General features: G+C 38.2%; 1 protein-coding gene across 4 annotated transcripts in view; it reads left to right on the top strand.

The window, feature by feature from the left end:
* Positions 1 to 21,391, top strand: part of MACROD2 (mono-ADP ribosylhydrolase 2) — a 1,923,575-nt gene that overhangs the window by 240,305 nt on the left and 1,661,879 nt on the right. The gene's annotated exons all lie outside the window — the stretch shown is intronic.

Raw genomic sequence — 21,391 nt, 5'->3', positions numbered from 1 at the left:
ATACCAACTTTCACATGACTATTTGGGTCAACAAAGCAGTTTGCTATGTTTGAGTTTATTTCCGAAAGCTCTGTTTCTCTATACAAAATTGCTTGTGAATATTCTCAATGTATTATGCCATTTTACAAGGCCTTCAAAAGAAACTATTCTAAGGTCTTGGTACCAAGAAGCAACTAAGAACCCTTAGGAATCTTGAACTTGACTTTTCTCGTCCCCCACAGCTAGCCACTAGGAGCTCAGAGTCAACTATATGGCCCTTCTCTAGCAGCTGTATAGCTTCACAGCATGGAATTCTTCATGCTTGAAATGGTTAGGGAATTTCATTTGAAAAAAATTAAAACTTAATATAGGGAGGTAGGGCATAAAAATATCAAGTCTCTATGGCATGTTTTTATGGACAAAAAATGTTATTAACTTACAGTAACATTTTAATGATTTAAGTGCTAAATATACTACTTGTAAATTAATGGAAACACAAACTAAATATTTGGTTATAAACAAATAACACTCAGCTCCTTGCTTTCCTGGCAAAATTCACGTGTACTACTCTATACTCATTTTATTGTACTGATGTGCCACAAATGAGCCATGATTTTCAAGTGTAAAACCTGGATGTTCTGGTCAGTCCATGAGGAGTACAAATTCCACAGCAGCAGTGGCATAGTCACTGATCAGTCTCACAGACACACCATCCTTTACTGAGCAGCTGTATTCACAAACTAATTCAGGGTTTGAGAAAAACTCTTACTCTGAGCACAGCTCCAAACCAGAAAACTAATACAGTTATTCTATTAATCCTCAGGATGCTGAAAGGTATCCACATCAGGTTTTGCTGCCAAATGAATTACCCAAAAAAGAGGGAGGAGGAGGAGAAAGAGGAGGAAGAGGAGAAAAAGGAGAAGGAGAAGAAGTAGTTGTTTTCATTTTCATATCCTTTGGATATGGTTATTATCTCTATTTTACAGATGAGAACAGAGGCTTATTTAGGTGAAATAGCTTGTACAAGGACACAAAGCTAGTAAAGGAAAGTTCGGATTTGAACCCAGTTCTGACCTTAGAACCTCAGTGAATAACTACTCTACCCTGTCTCATCACTTTCTCTATAATTCAAGTTATAAATGATTCTACAATTCATATATGTTTACCTTATTTTCTGTGTAATTCCTCATCTTATAAAACCATGCAAAATTGCTATGGATGTAAAGTACATTCCATAGTATCAATAAACCTTAAAAGAAAAGTACTAGGCTTATAGTTTTTAAAACTCTGCGAAAAGTTTTGACTAGCCATGTAATCATAAGCATTTCCCTTTGTATTTAGTGTTTTAGAGTTAATATGTTCCTATAGTTGCAGAGTCACCAGTCAGCCAGTCATCTAAGAAGCATTTTCATATTTCATAGACCACAAGGGACCACCAAAGCTTAAAACTTTTTTTCCTTTGACTGAGTTTCAATCTTACTGGTCTTATTGGGCACAAGCCATGATTTTAATTGCACTTTGGACATCTGAAAATGTAATCTAATTTCAATCATCATAGTAGATACAAAATAAAGGATGAGATCTTGACATTTGCAATATGGATGGACCTACAGCGTATTATACTAAGTGAAATAAGTCAGACTGAGAAAGACAAATACCATGTGATTTCACATACATATGTAATCTAAACAATAAAACAAGTGAATAAACAAAAAAAGCAAAATCAGACCTATTAATATAAAGAACAAACTGATGGTTGCTGGGGTGGAGGCAAATGGGCAAAGGTAAGTAGGAGATACAGGCTTCCAGTCATGGAATGAATAAGTAATGGAAATAAAAGGTACAACACAGATAGTAGCCATACTTGTGGTGAGTATAGCATAAAATATAGAGTTGTCCAATCACTATGCTGTACACCTGAAACTAATGTAACATTATGTCAACTATATTTTAAATAAATAAATGAAATATAAACAAAAACAAGAAATATGAAAAAAAAATCAACAAACCTGAATGTGAACAACCTTTTATTTTATTTTATTTCCACTGGTACCACCAACTTTGCACCGTAGTCATTTCAAATCTAAAAGCCATCAGGAGAACAGTGTATTAATCCTAAATCAGGATGAAAGTTCTTCCCAGCACAGGCTGTAAAGCTCGGTCTCTTCAGTCCTATTTCCAGCTAGGCAAGCCTATTTACCTGCTTTCTTCTCTGTAGGTAGTCCACACCATGGGCTTGACTCCTGCCCACCAATAAGTACACTGAAAGTTCTATAAATAAGGCACAGAGTCTCCTACTTTCTCTTTCCATGGATACCTATATTGGTTTCCTCTTTCACCTCTATATCTGAATTCTACTCCTGACACTATAGTAGTTGCTAGCTTCCTGGAACCACCTCCAGTCCAACTCACATTAATACTTACTCCCAATCTGCAAACCCCAGCTTGACTTATCTTTCCTGATCCTAGAATTGTTATTGTGAAGGATGATTATTTGTTAGCTCAGAATTTTACAGGTTGATAACAAGGAATGAATACAAAAATGTATTCAGTGATTCTGAATACACATGGCAAAATGCAAGTGCATATAATTCGGCTTATTCAAATCTATTACTTTTCCTCCCCCAGTATAAACCTTATTTTTAAGTCATGAAACTCACAGGAGTTGGAGCAAAGGCACCAACTTTCTTTTGTTTTAAAGTAAAAAATCTTGTAATTATCAGAATTGCTGAGGAGTGAAATCTGGATAATAGTGGATAACCACAGGAGATGGTTTGTTAGATAGGTTGTTAGGTTGTTAGCTTTTCCTGCACACAAAGTAGACTACATTTCCCAGCCTCACTGAAAGTTAGGTGACCATGAGACTGAATTCTAGCCAAGTGAATGTGAACAGAAATGATATATAGTCAACTCTTGACAAAACTCCCCATGCTCTTTTCCTTTTCTGTTTGGCTGAGAAGAAGACAATACCCCAAGGTGACCTCAGGAGCCACATGCTGATGATGACAAGCCTCCCTACCTGAGTTCCTAAATGACCACAAGAGGAATAACCAATCTACTGACCTGTTTACCCTCCAGTAGTGTTACATGAGCAAGAAATAAATTACTACATTCAAGCCATTTTTCAAAAGTCCAGAATGTTTCGGAGTCTCTTTGTTTTCACACTTAACATTAAGTTAATTTATATCCCATATTATAGACAATGAAAATGGAATTTTAATTATTTTTTCTGGCACCATTAAAATTTGTGTTTTTTTTTAACTTTTTTTTTATTGGAGTTCAATTTGCCAACATATAGCATATCACCCAGTGCTCATCCCGTCAAGTGCCCCCCCTCAGTGCATGTCACCCAGTCACCCCAACCCCCCGCCCACCTCCCTTTTTACCACCCCTTATTCATTTCCCAGAGTTAGGTGTCTCATGTTCTGTCACCCTCACTGATATTTCCAACTCATTTTCTCTCCTTTAACCTTCATTCCATTTCATTATTTTTTATATTCCCTAAATGAATGAGACCATATAACGTTTGTCCTTCTCCGATTGACTTCAGCATAATACCCTCGAGTTCCATCCACGTTGAAGCAAATGGTGGGTATTTGTCATTTCTAATGGCTGAGTAATATTGCACTGTATACATATACCACAGCTTCTTTATCCATTCATCTTTCGATGGACACCGAGGCTCCTTCCACAGTTTGGCTATTGTGGACATCGCTGCTAGAAACATCGGGGCGCAGGTGTCCCGGCGTTTCACTGCATCTGTATCTTTGGGGTAAATCCCCAAGTGCAATTGCTGGGTCGTAGGGCAGGTCTATTTTTAACTCTTTGAGGAACCTCCACACAGTTTTCCAGAGTGGCTGCACCAGTTCACATTCCCACCAACAGTGTAAGAGGGTTCCCTTTTCTCCGCATCCTCTCCAACATTTGTGGTTTCCTGCCTTGTTAATTTTCCCCATTCTCACTGGTGTGAGGTGGGATCTTATTGTGGTTTTGATTTGTATTTCCTTGATGGCCAGTGATGCGGAGCATTTTCTCATGTGCTTGTTGGCCATGTCGATGTTTTCCTCAGTGAAATTTCTGTTCATGTCTTCTGCCCATTTCATGATTGGATGGTTTGTTTCTTTGCTGTTGAGTTTAAGAAGTTCTTTATAAATCTTGGATACTAGCCCTTTATCTGATATGTCATTTGCAAATATCTTCTCCCATTCTGTAGGTTGTCTTTTAGTTTTATGGACTGTTTCTTTTGCTGTCCAGAGCTTTTTATCTTAAGACCCGATAATTGATTTTTATTTTTGTTTCCCTTGCCTTTATAGATGTATCTTGCAAGAAGTTGCTGTGGCCAAGTTCAAAAAGGGTGTTGCCTGTGTTCTCCTCTAGGATTTTGATGGATTCTGGTCTCACATTTAGATCTTTCATCCATTTTGAGTTTATCTTTGTGTATGGTGTAAGAGAGTGGTCTAGTTTCATTCTTCTGCATGTGACTGTCTAATGTTCCCAACACCATTTATTGAAGAGACTGTCTTTTTTCCAGTGGATAGTCTTTCCTGCTGTGTCGAATATTAGTTGACCATAGAGTTGAGGGCCCATTTCTGGGTTCTCTATTCTGTTCCATTGATCTATGTGTCTGTTTTTGTGCCAGCACTACACCGTCTTGATGACTACAGTTTTGTAGTACAACCTGAAATCTGGCATTGTGATGCCCCCAGCTATGGTTTTCTTTTTTAATATTCCCCTGGCTATTCGGGGTCTTTTCTGATTTCACACAAATCTTAAGATGATTTGTTCCAACTCTCTGAAAAAAGTCCATGGCATTTTGATAGGGATTGCATTAAATGTGTAAATTGCCCCGGGTAGCATTGACATTTTCACAATATTAATTCTTCCAAACATGAGCATGGAATATTTTTCCATCTCTTTGTGTCTTCCTCAATTTCTTTCAGAAGTGTTCTATAGTTTTGAGGGTATAGGTCCTTTACCTCTTTGGTTAGGTTTATTCCTAGGTATCTTATGCTTTTGGGTGCAATTATAAATGGGATTGACTCCTTAATTTCTCTTTCTTCGGTCTCATTGTCAGTGTATAGAAATGCCACTAATTTCTGGGCACTGATTTTGTATCCTGCCACGCTGCCGAATTGCCATATGAGTTCTAGCAATCTTGGGGTGGAGGCTTTTGGGTTTTCGATGTACAGTATCATGTCATCTGTGAAGAGAGAGAATTTGACTTCTTCTTTGCCAATTTGAATGCCTTTGATTTCTTTTTGTTGTCTGATTGCTGAGGTTAGGACATCTAGTACTTTGTTGAATAGCAGTGGTGAGAGTGGACCTCCCTGTTGTGTGTCTGATCTTAGGGGAAAGGCTCCCAAGGTTTCCCCATTGAGAATGATATTTGCTGTGGGCTTTTCATAGACGGCTTTTAAGATGCTGAGGAATGTTCCCTCTATCCCTACACTCTGAAGAGTTTTGATCAGGAATAGATGCTGTATTTTGTCAAATGCTTTCTCTGCATCTATTGAGAGGATCCTATGGTTCTTGTTTTTTCGCTTGTTGATATGATCTATCACACTGATTGCTTTATGAGTGTTGAACCAGCTTTGCATCCCGGGGATAAATCCTACTTGGTCATGGTGAATCATCTTCTTAATGTACTTACTGTTGGATCCTATTGGCTAGTATCTTAGTGAGAATTTTTGCATCTGTGTTCATCAGGGATATTGGTCTATAATTCTCCTTTTTGGTGGGGTCTTTGTCTGGTTTTGGAATTAAGGTGATGCTGCTCTCAAAGAATGAGTTTGGAAGTATTCCATCCCTTTCTATCTTTCAGAACAGCTTAAGTAGAATAGGTATTGTTTCTTCTTTAAATGTTCGATAGAATTCTCCTGGGAAGCCATCTGTCCCTGGACTTTTGTGTCTTGGGAGGTTTTTGATGACTGCTTCAATTTTCTCCCTGGTTATCGGACTGTTCAGGTTTTCTATTTCTTCCTGTTCCAGTTTTGGTAGTTTGTGGTTTTCCAGAAATGCATCCATTTCTTCTAGATTGCCTAATTTATTGACGCATAGCTGCTCATAATATGTTTTAAAATCGCTTGTATTTCCTTGGTATTGGTGGTGATCTCTTCTTTTTCATTCGTGATTTTATTAATTTGAGTCTTTTCTCTTTTGTTTTTACTAAGGCTGGCTAATGGCTTATCTATCTGATTAACTCTTTCAAAGTACCAACTCCTGGTTTTGTTGATCTGTCCCACAATTCTTCTGGTCTCTATATCATCAAGTTCTGCTCAAATCTTTAGTATCTCTCTTCTTCTGCTGGGTGTACGTTTTAGTTGCTGTTCTTTCTCCAGTTCCTTTAGGTGTAAGGTTAGCTTTTGTACTTGAGTTTTTTCCCAGTAGTTTTGAAGGATGCTTGTATTGCGATGTATTTCCCTCTCAAGACTGCTTTTGCTGTATCCCAAAGATTTTGAACGGTTGTATCTTCATTCTCATTAGTTTCCATGAATCTGTTTAATTCTTCTCTAATTTCCTGGTTGACCCTTTCATCTTTTAGAAGGATGGTCTTTAACCTCCACATGTTTGAATTTCTTCAAAATTTCTTCTTGTGATTGATTTCTAGCTTCAAAGCTTTATGGTCTGAAAATTGTTTTCTTTCCTCATGGTCTTTTAATTGTTTTTCTCTTTTTTCATCAGCTTCCTTCCTTGCCATCCACTTGTCTTCTATGTCACTCACTCATTCTTCTACCTCCTTAACCCTCATCGTTAGGACTTCCAGTTTGGATTGCATCTCATTTCATTGATTTTTAATTTTGGCCTGATTAGATCTAAATTCTGCAGTCATGAAGTTCTTGAATCCCAAAGCCATCAGTAGCTTTATAATTGTGCTTCTGAATTGGTTTCTGACATTGAATTGTAATCCAAATTCTGTAACTCTGTGGCAAGAGAGCACTGCCTCTGATTCATTCTTTTGTGGTGAGTTCTTCTTTCTAGTCATTTTGCTCAGTGCAGAGTGGCTAAAAATGAGTTGTACTTGTTAGAAGTGCAAACTCTTCTCTCTGTAGCGTTCCAGCTGTTCTCTCTAAATCTCAGGCCAAATTCGTACGTTTTCAGGATGATTTGAAAGTTATCTAGGTAAGTTGGTGGGGACAGGTGACTTGGGGACCCTACTCTTCTACCATCTTACCCTGCCCTCAATATTTGTTAGAGAGAAAATTTGCATAACTCCAGAGACCTTTTGTCAGGGAGAGAGATCCTGAAACTTCACCCTAAAAGTCAAAATTCTTGAAACCTAACGGAACCCCTCTGCTGAAATAGTATTTACCAAGGATGAGTGGCAGAAAAGAGAACATGGCCCCAGAAAGAATGGAAGCTCTGCCAGTTTTACCCTGGCGAAGTAGTTATGCAAGTGAGATATCATTTGAAGAACCTGGGTCAATGAAAACACATAGCATTCTTTACTAAGTTTGTAATGAGAAGTGATCATTCTCCTTCTTTTTTTTACATATCCAACAAATATTTACTGAACATCTGCTATATAACCTCTTCTCTATTCCTCAAGGAACTCCAAATCTCTTGTGTGAACACAAAGTAATACTGTCAGCCTTAGGCTCTGATACTGCTTCTACCTCCTTTTATAACCTGAAATCTGTCTTTTGCAAGATGCATCCTTTTCCTCTCAACTCTAACAAAAGGTATTTTTTTTCTTTAGCCTTGGGAAGAAGAGGGTCAGCATGTTCCTTGTTCCTCACTGCCACTTCTACATCTTCAGTCTATTGTCAAAATTCAAGTATTGGATCCTTTTTTTGGTTCATACTACTTATTTATATATGACCAGGATGAGTTAAGACACTTCATAGAAATAAACAGAAAACTAACTATAATCAATGCAAACAAAAAAGTGGAATTAATTGAGAACACATACACTCTCAATGGAAATGAAGAAAGAGATCAATAACTACTTTTAGAGTAACAGAAACCAAAATAGCTATGGGGATCTCTAGTGTAGGCATTTGGGAACCTACTCTCTACAGCAGTACTATTAATGTGATTCAACCCTATCAAACATCAGATTTCAAATTTCAAATTTCCATAAGAGAGAATCTGAGTTTCCCAGCTTTAGTCAGTTGTCAACTCCTCATGTAGCTACAAAGTCAAGGCTATATGGTACCAACATGGCCAATAGGAATCCCACCATAGATTTTGGGGGAAAGTCCCTCAGAAAGAAAATGGCTATTTGCTGTGCACTATACCAAAAAGGTACCCACAACATACCAACCCCAAGCCTTGTAGCATACCTGAATACTCCCTACTTCCTATATATCCAAGAATGCCACAATTCAACTATCTAGACACAAAGGCGATATAACCACATCCCTCTGACTTTAAACAACTACATCCAGGATTGATATCTATTTCAAGTCTAGAATCTCCAGAAGAGCCCAGAATTCCTTTAGTTCAGCTGTAACCATGAAAACTGCCTCAGATCAACCAATCTACCTCATAGAGAAAGAATAATGCCAATGGGATTCATGGTCATTATTCATTAAAACTTTCACTTTAATGACTATAATTCCTATTTCAAAAGGAAAAGAGAAGAATTATTGTCCTCTATCAGCAATAAAAAGTACAAATAAAACCAAGGCCTTATTTCTGCCTTAGCTAATATTTGGGAATTTTTTCCTCCAGTATCCATTCCATGTACCTTGCATTCAGGTACACAGAATGGAGCTCACATTTCAAAAAATACTTATTGATGCATATTTGCCTAGTAGAGTAGTCCAAACTTCCATCTTTTAGAAGCCTGATCCCTTAAGGGCTGCAAGAAAATTTCTATTAACCTTATTACTCTGCATGGTAGTAACAAGAGGCATCTCAGGGAATCCCATGGTTCTACCAAATTCCTCTTGGTATCTACCTGCAACAAAAAACTCTATATCCCTTTAATAGATGAAGTCAATCATCCCAGCTACTATATGATCTCCTTTTTTACCTACTCCCCTACTGGCATGAGGACGCCAAACAGCCAGATGCTATAATTAAGCACCTACTTCAGTAGAACTATTATCCTAAGCACTGAAAACAGTTGACAGGAATATGGACACTTTGCAAAACTAGAATTCAGATAATATGAGAAAGCAGAGGTACTTTCCCAGTCAAAGTTTGAATATATCACCTATTGCTCACTATAAGAATTAGGATTCCCAAACAACATGTATTGGTGAGTAATGTGGAGAAAAAGGACCCTCATGTACTGTTGATGAGACTATAAACTGCTGAAGCCACTGTGGAAGACATGGAGGTTCCTCAAAAAATTAAAAATAGAACTACCCTATGATCTAGTAACCACACTACTGGGTATTTACACAAAGAATATGAAGACACTAATCCAAAAGGGATATGTGCACCCTATGTTTATTACAGCATATTTACAATAGTCAAATTATGGAAGTGGCCCAAGTGTCCATTGTTATCAATAGTTGAATGGATAAAGAAGATGTACCATATGTGTGGGATATCATTCAACCATAAAAAATAATGAAATCTTGCCATTTGCAACAACATGGATGGACCTAAAGAGTATAATGCTAAGTGACATAGCTCAAAGACAAATACCATATGATTTCACTCAAATGTGGAATTTAAGAAATAAAGGGAAAAATAAGAGACAAACTAAAAATCAGACACCTAACTATAGAGAACAAACTGATGGTTAAGATGGAAAGTAGATGGACTGATAGTGAAATAAGTGGAGGTGATTAAGAGTATATTTCTCTTGATGAGAAGCTAAGTAATAAATGAAGTTATTGAATCACCATATTGTACACCTGAAATATATTACTATATATTAGCTTTACTGGAATTAAAATTATAAAAAAAAAGGAATTAAGATTCCAAGGGGCAAAAGCACATGTCCTCTAGCAATTAAAATTTCTATATTTACAAAACTAAGAATCATAAGCATAGGAAGCAAAAACAATTTTAGTAGGTTATTAGGTATAATCCCGAGACATTTATGCTTCTAACCTTCATTCTCTGACTAGAGAAGGACAATATTCTATATAAATCTCTGAGTCAGGACCCCACATTTACAAGGTTGCCAGCTGGCACCATAGCTGAGTTTTTAGTAAGCTATTCCAACATTGTATCAGATCAGCTGCTTCAGGATAAGGGAATACATGATTATGATAAGACAGTGAATCCCACTGGCATTATTCTTTCTCTATGAAGTGGTTTGACTGATCTGAGGCAATAATACGTTATTTATATCATGTCTGTATAGAAATTGGTCAGTTAATATACCTTTCACAATGTATTCGGGCCAATAGAATCAGATACCATGTCATGCACTGTTCTCAACATATGATATCTCCTATCTTGAACTCAGAATTGGCCAAAGCTGCTAGAAAATTAATTATCCAGCAGTAGAAGCAACCTGGTAAGTCTCAGTGAGAAAATGTCCATGCTACTGAGGCCAGGCATAGCCTACATCCTTGTCATCATATGAACTTTATTTCCAAACTCACTGAACAAAATGACTGATATCTTCAGAGAAGAATACAACATTCATCACATTATTAAAAGTCTTCAACTAAGTCTCATTAAATACAAATATTTTTGTTCCTGGGCCTATTGTGAGAGTTTCAGTCACAGTTTCCCCTAAACCCTCTAGTTACTATCTTCCAGTCTTACTACCAGAAAAGTAGTATAAAAATCTGACCTTAGGCTAGATCTCCTTCCATCCTAAACAGACAGTAAGATGTACTGCCTGAAGTTACATGTCCTGAGAGTTTTCTTCTTCTTCAGCATTCTTCCCTTCTCTGCTGAGAGGGGCTATGATACTGCAGCACTTCATGTCTGGCTCATACCTGAATAGCTTCCAGAATCATCCGTAATTTTTTATCCTTAACCAAGTTTTCATAGGGAATTCACCATTAAAATGCTCACATGGGGATGCTGGGGTGGCTCAGTAGTTGGGTGTCTGCCTTCAGCTCCGGGTGTGATCCCAGGGTCCTGGGATCGAGTCCTGTTGGGGCTCCCTGCAGGGAGCCTGCTTCTTCCTCTGCCTGTTTCTGCCTCTTTCTCTCTGTGTCTCTCATGAATAAATAAGTAAAATCTTTTTTTTAAAAAAAATGCTCATGGGATCCCTGGGTGGCGCAGCGGTTTGGCGCCTGCCTTTGGCCCAGGGCGCAATCCTGGAGACCCGGGATCGAATTCCACGTCGGGCTCCCAGTGCATGGAGCCTGCTTCTCCCTCTGCCTGTGTCTCTGCCTCTCTCTCTCTCTCTGTGTGACTATCATAAATAAATAAAAAAAAAATTAAAAAAAAAATGCTCACATGAGCAAAGGAAATGTTTGTGATGTAGCAAGTACTAATGGGTCAGAGTTATCACAGAGACCGCTGAAACCATTCTTTTTAAACTCCTATGACTCAGCCAAGTCCCTGCTCCGCTGTGTCGGGTATACTTGGATCCAAGCTTGAGCTTGTAAATAAACCCTCGTGTGTTTGCATTGGTGTCAGCTCCTTGGTGGTTTCTCGGATACGTAATCTTGGGCACAACATTAGGGGACTCGTCCGGGATCCGAGAAACCCCCAGGACCCCATCTGGAGGGTTTCACGCATGGTTAAGGCCGTGATCTTCAGGAACAAACCAGACGGCCACCCTGACCAGATGTGGCCTAAGCTGAGGGCCCTCTACGAGATTGGGCCACCCCCGGACCCCCATTGATATTGGTCGGGTGACTGGGTGTACATGCGGAGATACCAACACCAGACACTTCAGCCTCGCTGGAAGGGACCCTACATCGTGATCCTGACCACTCCCACCGCTCTCAAGGTCGACGGGATTACTCCCTGGGTCCACTACACCCACGTCTGGCCAGCTGATCCACATGCTGTTCTCAAGGACTTTGTTCCAGAATGGAAAAGCCAACCAGACAAGGACAATCCCCTAAAGCTAAGACTGCGCGGTTCTCATTTATTTCCTACCTCCAAGACTCCCTAGTCTGAGGTTGTCCTTCAAAATAGAAGGGGATGAGACTTAGTCTTCCTACAACAAAGGGGGGCATTATGTGATGCCTTAAACTAGGATGTTGCTTCTTCACTGGGATGTAAACGGGAGCAAGAACAGCAACAAGGTTGGTTCGAATCCTGATTTAATCATTCCCCCTGGCTCACTCTGAGAGCAACCTGGACCCATGATTGGGTCCTTCCTTAGGTTCCTCTGAGAGGGGGGAATGTGGAGGCCGAGAAAATTAAGGCCATTCCACTTTAAGTTCAGTGTTAGCACAAGTACAGTCATCCCAGGCCCCTGTGAATAAGAGCTGAAATTTACATTACCTCAGTTACAGGGAAAAAAAACAGCTTACAGCTTAACGCCCTAGAAAGCCCCATATCAGAATGAGAACAGAGCTCAATGCCCTTGAAAGTCCCGTATCAGAATGTAAACAGAACTTGAGAAATTCTTTCACCCCTTCTGGAGGTCCCCTAGACCAGCCCTTAAAACTAAGCTGAAACCCACCTCGTGGTCCAAGTCCCTGCTCCACTGTGTCAGGTATACTTGGACCCAAACTTGAGCTTGTAAATAAACCCTCGTGTGTTTGCAAAACAAAACAAAACAAAACAAAAACAAAACAAAACAAAACAAAAACTCCTGACTTCTTCCAAGACAAAATTTCTTTTATTAGTTTGTCACTTTCCCTTTCTTCTTCCCTCCTGTCAGTTATGTGACCCTTGAACCCATTCCTTTGATTCTGTTCTTTCTCCTTCATGCCAACTGATGAGGATTTCTACTTTAGTGTGTATCAGCACTTGATATTCACCAAGTCCAAAGTAAGTCAGCATATTGTCTACCTTTCTCTTCTACTTCCCTCTATCACCACCATTCTTCCAAATTATTTAGGAGATATTTTTAATTCAATTCAACAAATACTGAAAATCTCTTCCTGCTGTGCAATCCACTCAATTAATTAAGAATGTTCCTAATTTTGATTAGCAAGTAAGAATTGCTTGTATAGTGGATATAATGGGAAGGTTTTTTAAGGATTTATTTATTTATTCATGAGAGACACAGAGAGAGAGAGAGAAGCAGAGACATAGGCAGAGGGAGAAGCAGGCTCTTCACAGGGAGCCCGACGTGGGACTTGATCCCAGATCCCAGGATCTGGGTTAACTTTTGTACTTGAGTTTTTTTCCAGTAGTTTTGAGGGATGCTTGTATTGCGATGTATTTCCCTCTCAAGACTGCTTTTGCTGTATCCCAAAGATTTTGAATGGTTGTATCTTTATTCTCATTAGTTTCCATAAATCTGTTTAATTCTTCTCTAATTTCCTGGTTGACCCTTTCATCTTTTAGAAGGATGGTCTTTAACCTCCATGTGTTTGAATTTCTTCGAAATTTCTTCTTGTGATTGAGTTCTAGTTTCAAAGCATTATGGTCTGAAAATATGCAGGGGATAGTCCCAATCTTTTGGTACTGGTTAATACCTGACTTGTGACTCAGTATGTGGTCTATTCTGAGAGACCTCCATGTGCACTTGAGAAGAATGTGTATTCAGTTGCATTTGGATATAAAGTTCTGTAAATATCTGTGGACTCCATCTGATCCAGTGTATCATTTAAAGCTCTTGCTTCTTTGGAGATGTTGTGCTTAGAATATCTGTCATTTGCAGACAGTGCTGTGTTGATGTCTCCCAGTATTAGTGTATTATTATCTAAGTATGTCTTAACTTTGTTTATCAATTGATTGATATACTTGGCAGCTCCCACATTAGGGGTATAAATATTCATGAGGTCCTCTTGTTGGATAGATCCTTTAAGTATGATATAGTGTCCCTCTTCATCTCTTAGTATACAGTCTTTGGGATAAACTTTAATTTATCTGATATGAGGATGGCTACCCCTGCTTTCTTTTGAGGACCATTTGAATGGTAAATGGTTCTCCAACCTTTATTTTCAGGCTGTAGGTGTCCTTCTGTCTAAAATGAGTCTCTCCTAGACAGCAAATAGATGGGTCTTCCTTTTTTCTCCAGTCTGAAACCCTGCAACTTTTGATGGGATCATTAAGCCCATTCATGTTCAGAGTTACTATTGAAAGATATGAATTTAGTGTCATCATGATACCTATTCAGTCCCTGAGTCCCTGTTTTTGTGGATTGTTTCTTTGGATTTCCTCTTTCTTTTACAGAGTCTCTCGTAATATTTCTTGCAGAGCTGGTTTGGTGGTCACATATTCTTTTAATTTCTGCCTATCTTGGAAGCTCTTTATCTTTCTTCTATTCTGAATAAGAAGCTTGCTGGATAGAGTATTCCTGGCTGCATGTTCTTCTCATGTAGGACCCTGAATATATCCTGCTAGCCCTTTCTGGCCTGCCAGGTCTCTGTGGAGAGGTCTGCTGTTCTCCCCATATAAGTTAGGGGTCTCTTGTCTCTTGCTTTTAGGATCTTCTCTTTTCTTTGGAATTTGCAAGTTTCACGATTAAATGTTGGAGTGTTGAAGTTTTTATTGATTTTAGTGGGGAGGATCTCTATCTCCTGGATCTGAATGCCTATTTCCTTCCCCAAGTTAGGGAAGTTCTCAGTTATGATTTGTTCAAATACACTTTATGGTCCTCTGTCCCTTTGGTGCCCTCTGGAACCCCAATTAAACATAGATGTTTCCTTCTGAGGCTGTCATTTATTTCCCTTAACCTTTCCTCATGATCTTTTAAATTGTTTTTCTCTTTTTTTCCTCAGCTTCCTTCCTTGCCATCAACTTGGCTTCCATGTCACTCACTCATTCTTCTACCTCATTATCCCTCATAGTAGCACCTCCAGTTTAGATTGCATCTCATTTAATTGATTTTTAATTTCGGCCTGATTAGGTCTAAATTCTGCAGTCATGAAGTCTCTTGAATTCTTTATGCTTTTTTCCAGAGCCACCAGTAGCTTTATAATTGTGTTTCTGAATTGGCTTTATGACATCAAATTGTAATCCAAATTCTGTAACTCTGTGGGAGAGAGTACTATTTCTGATTCATTCTTTTGTGGTGATTTCTTCTTTCTAGTCATTTTCCTCAGTGCAGAGTGGCTAAAAAAAAATTTTACTGGAAAAAGGAAGGGAAAAAAAAGAGAAAAAGGAAAAAAAAAAACAAAGAACAGAAAACAAAACAAATAAAAAAAGTGAGGAGGCATATCCTCTGCTTCTATATACTGTAAATCCCTCGACTTTCCCTGGAACTTTCTAGTGCTAATGGGTCAAGAAATTGCTCTTCCCCTCCTTCCTGCTGGTCTTCTCGGGGAGGGGCCTGCTGTGCTAATTCTCACGTGTGTGCACCTGGGTGAGCTGCCCTGCCCCCTGCCAGTTGCAGGGCTCAGTGGGAGCTGTTTATCCTGAGTCCCCTCTTCCTTGGCGGCTGCGACCCTACCAGGCACAGGGTGACACAAGGAGGAACAATATGACTGGCAGCGGCCAGCCTTCCAGCCCTAGAGTCAGCTCCCGCGGTAACTACCACAGTCTCCCCGGCTGCACTGGCCTGGATGCTCTGGGGGCAGCGTGACCTGCACAGCTTGGGGTGCCTGGAGACAGGAGCGTCCTCGCTGTCCTGTGCCCTCCCCGCCTCCACCTGTCCGGAGGGGAGTGCAGGATCTTGGGCTGAGTCCCCCGGCGCCCTGGCATCCAGGGTCTGCGCTGCTGGAATCGTGCTCCCGGGGCGCGCAGCCCCCTCCGCTGAGAGCCTCCACCTGAGCTGCTGCCGAGGCCCCACCCGAGGCGCTCCAGCCCTTTAGGGAGCTCCGCCCGCCCTGTGCGGTGCGCGCTTCCCTGGGGCGCTCTTGTCTTTTCCCCCGAATTTTGTATCTTTCTCTCTTTTTGTGCGTATATCTATCCATATTCTAGTTTTATTTGTTTTTCAGTTGTGTTAAATCAGATGCTTCTTCTATACTTGAGTTATTTTCACTTATATTTTTTCTAGAATTCGATTTGTTTTTCTTTTTATGGTTTATCTCCTGACATTACTTTTACTTTGTTTTGTTTTTGTTTTTGTTTTTTTTTTTGAAAGATTTTATTTATTTATTCATGAGGGACGCACAGAGAGAGGCAGAGACAGAGGCAGAGGGAGAAGTAGGCTCCTCGCAGGGAGCCCAATGTGGGACTCAATCCCAGGGGCCCTGGGGATCAATCCCTCTATTTTTGTTTCAACCAGTAATGTCCCTGGCATTACTAACTTTTAAATAAATTCCTTGAATATCTTGATCACACTTATTTTGAAGTCCATGACTGATAATGCCATTTTATGAATTCCTTGTGTTTATATTACACTTTTTTTTCCTTAGATTTTTGTATATGTTTTCTTTAGTGACTGGTTATTTTTGATTTTTTACTAGACGCTTTTAAATGTAGCAATATTATAAAGCTATGGAAGATGTTATCTTTCTCCAGAGAAGATTTACTTTTGCTTTTGAGAGCAATTAGCCTGGGAATGCTAGCATTCTCAGATCATCTTAACTCCATTCAAGACTGAAATTATTGGAAGTTGGTCTTTGTTTCTTGAGGCTGGCTTATTTCAGATTCACTCTATTTCTAAGATGTCCTGATGGAAAGTTTGTTCTGCCCAAGGCCTTCCTACTTGTTGGGCTATAAACTTCAATTTTGTACCTTCTTAAATCCCAAAATCTCTTGAATATTCTCTTCAGTTTCCTACATTCTCAACTGTTACTGAATATTCTAAGTACTAGCCTTAGCTCTCTGGGATTTACTCTTCCTTCATACTTTGGTCCCTTCAAATTCATTTCTGCCTTGGTATTTTGAATGCCTTCAAATCATTATTTTAATATTTTTCTGGACATTTTGGTTATTTTCAGTATGATATTTGGTCCTATATAATCTAGTTCACTATTGCCAGCAGCAGAAACAAAGATTTGGTGTCATTCTCTGGTTTTAGTTTCAGTCCCTCTTGCATACCAAAGAGATTATATGGGGAGGAAACAATAAAACAATGACAAATCTACCATGGTTCTAGTTATCTTTACCTCACAGTAATGGAGTACATTTACACACAAGAAAGACTGTTTATGTGAATCTTCCATGACAAAGATTCATGGTACATGGTGAGTTACTATACTCAGTGCTCATCATAAGGGTACTCTTAATTCCCTTCATGTATTTCACACTTTTTCCCTTACAGCTCCCCTCTGTAGCTATCAGTTTGTTTCTATAGTTGAGAGTCTATTTTTGGGTTTGTCTCTCTTTTTTGTTTGTTTTGTTTCTTAAGTTCCACATATGAGTGAAATCATATTTTATATCTCTTTCTCTGACTGACTTATTTTGCTCACCATTATACTTTCTAGATCCATCTGTGTTGCAGATGGCAAAATTTCACTCTTTTTCACTCCTGAAAAATATTTCATTGTGTATATATGTACTATATTTTCTTTATCCATTCACCTATCAGTGGACATTTGGGTTGCTTCCATAATTTGGCTTTTTGTAAATAATGCTGCAATAAATATAGGGGTGCATATATCTTTCCAAATTAGTGTTTTCATATATTTTGGGTAAATACCCAGTAGTGAAATTACTAGATATATGGTAATACTATTTTTAATTTTTTTGAGGAATTCTCCATACTGTTTTCCACAGTGGCTGTACCAGTTTGGATTCCTACCAATTATGCATGAGGGTTCATTTTTCTCCACATTCTCACCAACACTTGTTTCTTACATTTTTTATTTTAGCCATTCTGATAGATGTGAGATGATATCTCATTGTGGTTTTGATTTACATTTTCCTGATGATGAATGATGTTAAGCATCTTTTCATGTGTCTGTTGGCCATCTGGATGTCTTCTTTGAAGAAATGTCTGTTCATGTTTTATGCCCATTTTTAATTGGTTACTTCTTCTTCTTATTATTATTATTAGTGTTCAGTTATATACTAATCCTTTATTGGATATGTCATTTGCAAATATCTTCTATTCAGTGGGTTGTCTTTTAGTTTTATTGATTCTTTTCCTTTGCTGTGCAGGAGCTTTTTATTTATTTTGATGTAATCCTATTGGTTTAATTTTGCTTTTGTTTCCTTTGCTTCAGGAAACATATCTAGAAAAATGTTGCTATGGCCAATATCGGAGACATTACTGCCTGTGCTCTCTTCCAGGATTTTTATGGTTGCAAGTCTCACATTTAGGTCCTTAATCCATTTTTAAGTTTATTTTTGTGTATAGTGTAAGGAGTGGTCCAGTCTTTTGTTTGTTTTGTTTGTTTTTGCATGCAGCCGTCCAATTTTCCCAACACTGTTGAAGAGACTTTTTTCACCATTGGGTATTCTTTCCTACTTTATTGAAGATTAATTGACCATATAATTGTGGTTTTATTTCTGAGTTCTGTATTCTATTCCATTGATTTATGTGTCTGTTTTTGTGCCAGTACCATACTGTTTTGATTGCTATAGATTTGTAGTATATCTTGAAATCTGGGTTGTGACACATTCGGTTTGGTTCTTCTTTGTCAAGATTGCTTTAGTGATTTGGCATCTTTTATGGTTCCATATAAATTTTTGGATTATTGCAATTCTTTGAAAAATGCTGTTGGGATTTTGATAGAGGTTGCATTAAATCTGTAGATTGCTTTGGGTAGTATGGACATTTTATTTTTTTGGACATTTTAATAATGTTTGCTCATCCAATCCATGAGCTTGGAATATTTTTCCTTTTTTTGTGTGTGTGTGTGTGTTGTCTTTAATTTCTTTCATCAGTGTTTCATAGTTTTCAGAGTACAGGTCTTTCATTACCTTTCACCTAGTCAACATTTAAATGGTAGCTTCTCTTCACACCAAGCTGTAGGGGAATAATAATAATAAGATGTATTCTTGAGGAAAAAATTAACTCTCTAAGAGTTTTAAAATGCTGATTTCTAAAAATAAAATAAAATAAAATGCTTATTTATTTGAATATTTGTACGTTTTTATTTTTTTTTTTTTAAAGATTTTTTATTTATTTATTCATGATAGTCAGAGAGAGAGAGGCGGGGGGCGGGCAGAGACACAGGCAGAGGGAGAAGCAGGCTCCATGCACCGGAAGCCCGACGTGGGATCCGATCCCGGGTCTCCAGGATCGCGCCCTGGGCCAAAGGCAGGCGCCAAACCGCTGCGCCACCCAGGGATCCCTATTTGTACGTTTTTAAAACCCTGTCTAATTTTTCACTTTTATTTTGAGCCTAAAGTTAGACAATTCTAAAATTTTATAGTTTTTTTTTTTAATACGAAAGGACAGTATAGCTGTTTTGTATAACCACTTTATAAGGAAGTAAATATTTCAATATAAATTTAAATGTTGGGATCCCTGGGTGGCGCAGCGGTTTGGCGCCTGCCTTTGGCCTAGGGCACGATCCTGGAGACCCAGGATCGATTCCCACGTCAGGCTCCCGGTGCACGGAGCCTGCTTCTCTCTGCCTGTGTCTCTGCCTCTCTTTCTCTCTCTGTGACTATCATAAATAAATAAAAAAATTAAAAAAAAAATTAAAAAAAAAATTTAAATGTTTTTAACACATACTTAGTTTCTAATAAGATTGCTTAGATAGAAAGGGATAAAAATGTTTTCATAATTTAAACATTTTTATATGAAAGAGTCCTATAATTTAGTGATGATTTATAAACTAGCTTATCTTTTAATTAAGTGGATAATAATCAGTTCTTTTAAGATTTTATGATAAAAGTTGACAGCTAATTAGAAATTAACAGGAATCAGCTACTTTCACTCCTTAGAACATTTCATTTGAAATCTGTATTGTTTATCTTCCATCCCTAAACTGAAAACATTTTAAAGTTACAGTTAGGCTGAGGATGATAATGTTGACTAAAAAAGATTTCTTCAATGTCAACTCCCTAACTTGAGTAGTTAGAATGGTCTGAGAAACAGTGAGAAATATTTTAAACTTGAAGCACAAATTCATATGTACATTTAAGGTACAAATATACATAGTTCTTTTTTCTTAAATTTTATAAATCAGTTTTATTACTTATTTGGGCCAATTGTTTATAACATACTAGATTTTAGCCTTTGGTAGCTATTTAATTTTGTTACTACAGTCTGTACATTCATCATCAGTTCTTCATTCTTTGAATATGCTATTTATTACTAAGTGAATATAACTGTGCAGAAACAACCACTGAAAGCAAAAAACAGTGTCTGTTTCTTCATATACCATTCATCCAATGCTTTTGAGTGTGTGTTATGTGTCAAACATTGTGTTAGATACTGGAGACCCAAAAATGAACTGAAAATAACATTTTTCTCAGGGAGCTATAAGCTTAGTGAGGATACAGACAAGGAGAAAGAAAATTATGTCTGGTGTGATAAGTGCAAATCTAGAATTAAGTAGATACCGTGGAATCACATTCTTTTCTAACAGTTGCCAAACAGTGTCTTGGGTATGTGGAGAAGTAGGAGCCTCCTCTGTCCTTTGTTTATAAGGAATTGGAGGGGAGGCGGGGAGAATTTGTGAATCAATCAGTTGTTACAGAACAGCATTCCAGTGAGTTGTGTAAATGAGTTGGAAGCAAATTGAAGTTCCTTAACTCATGAAGCCCTAAAAATTGTTTGGAACAAGTATGCTTTGCCTTTGCATTTTAGTATATGAAAGATAGTTCGTCATTCTGTTGACCCATATCCACCTCCAATTTGTGCTATTCATTGTGCTGTCATCAGATCTTAAAAGAAAAGTGCAGAACATAGATATTAGTAGAAGCTGTTCATTTCTCTACTTACATGAAATACAATAATTTGATGGAGGCTTTAAAAAGAACAATATTAGGGTACCTGGGTGACTCATGGTTGAGCATCTGCCTTTGGCTCAGGTTGTGATCCTGGGGTCCCAGAATCGAGTACCAATCAGGGATCCTGCTTCTCCCTCTGCCTATGTCTCTGCCTCTCTCTAGCTGTGTCTCTCATGAATAAATAAATAAAATCTTTAAAGAAAAAAACAATATTCTATTTATGTTTATATGTGTGTGTACATGTGAATATACCACACATGTAGAATTATGGGTGCATATGTCTGTGTATTTTTATGTGGATATACATTTGTGTGTGTATGTGTGTGTGTGTGTAGTACATATTTATATGAATGACATGACAAAGGAACTCTGGTTAAACATATTTGTGCCACAAGTGGGTAGTGTTAGCTGGGACTGCCAGAATTTACCTTATAGAATTTCTCATTACAAAGGAGTTTTGTCACATTTTCGTGTCCTTTCTCAAAGGTGTTTTGGATTCCCTAAGTACCTCTTAAAGAGGCAATGTGGTATATTGGCTAAGAACATGGTTCTAGAGCAAGATTGCCTAGGTTTGGGTCTTACTTCTGCCATTTATTACTTTTAACACATTACTTAACTCTCTGTGTCCTGGTTTCCATGACTGTAAAATGAAGATAATAATATTTATCTTGTAGGATTA

The sequence above is a fragment of the Canis lupus genome, chromosome 26, assembly GCF_048164855.1.
Source record: "Canis lupus baileyi chromosome 26, mCanLup2.hap1, whole genome shotgun sequence".
NCBI classification, from domain to species: Eukaryota; Metazoa; Chordata; class Mammalia; order Carnivora; family Canidae; genus Canis; species Canis lupus.
This window is presented reverse-complemented; position numbering and strand designations above follow the sequence as displayed.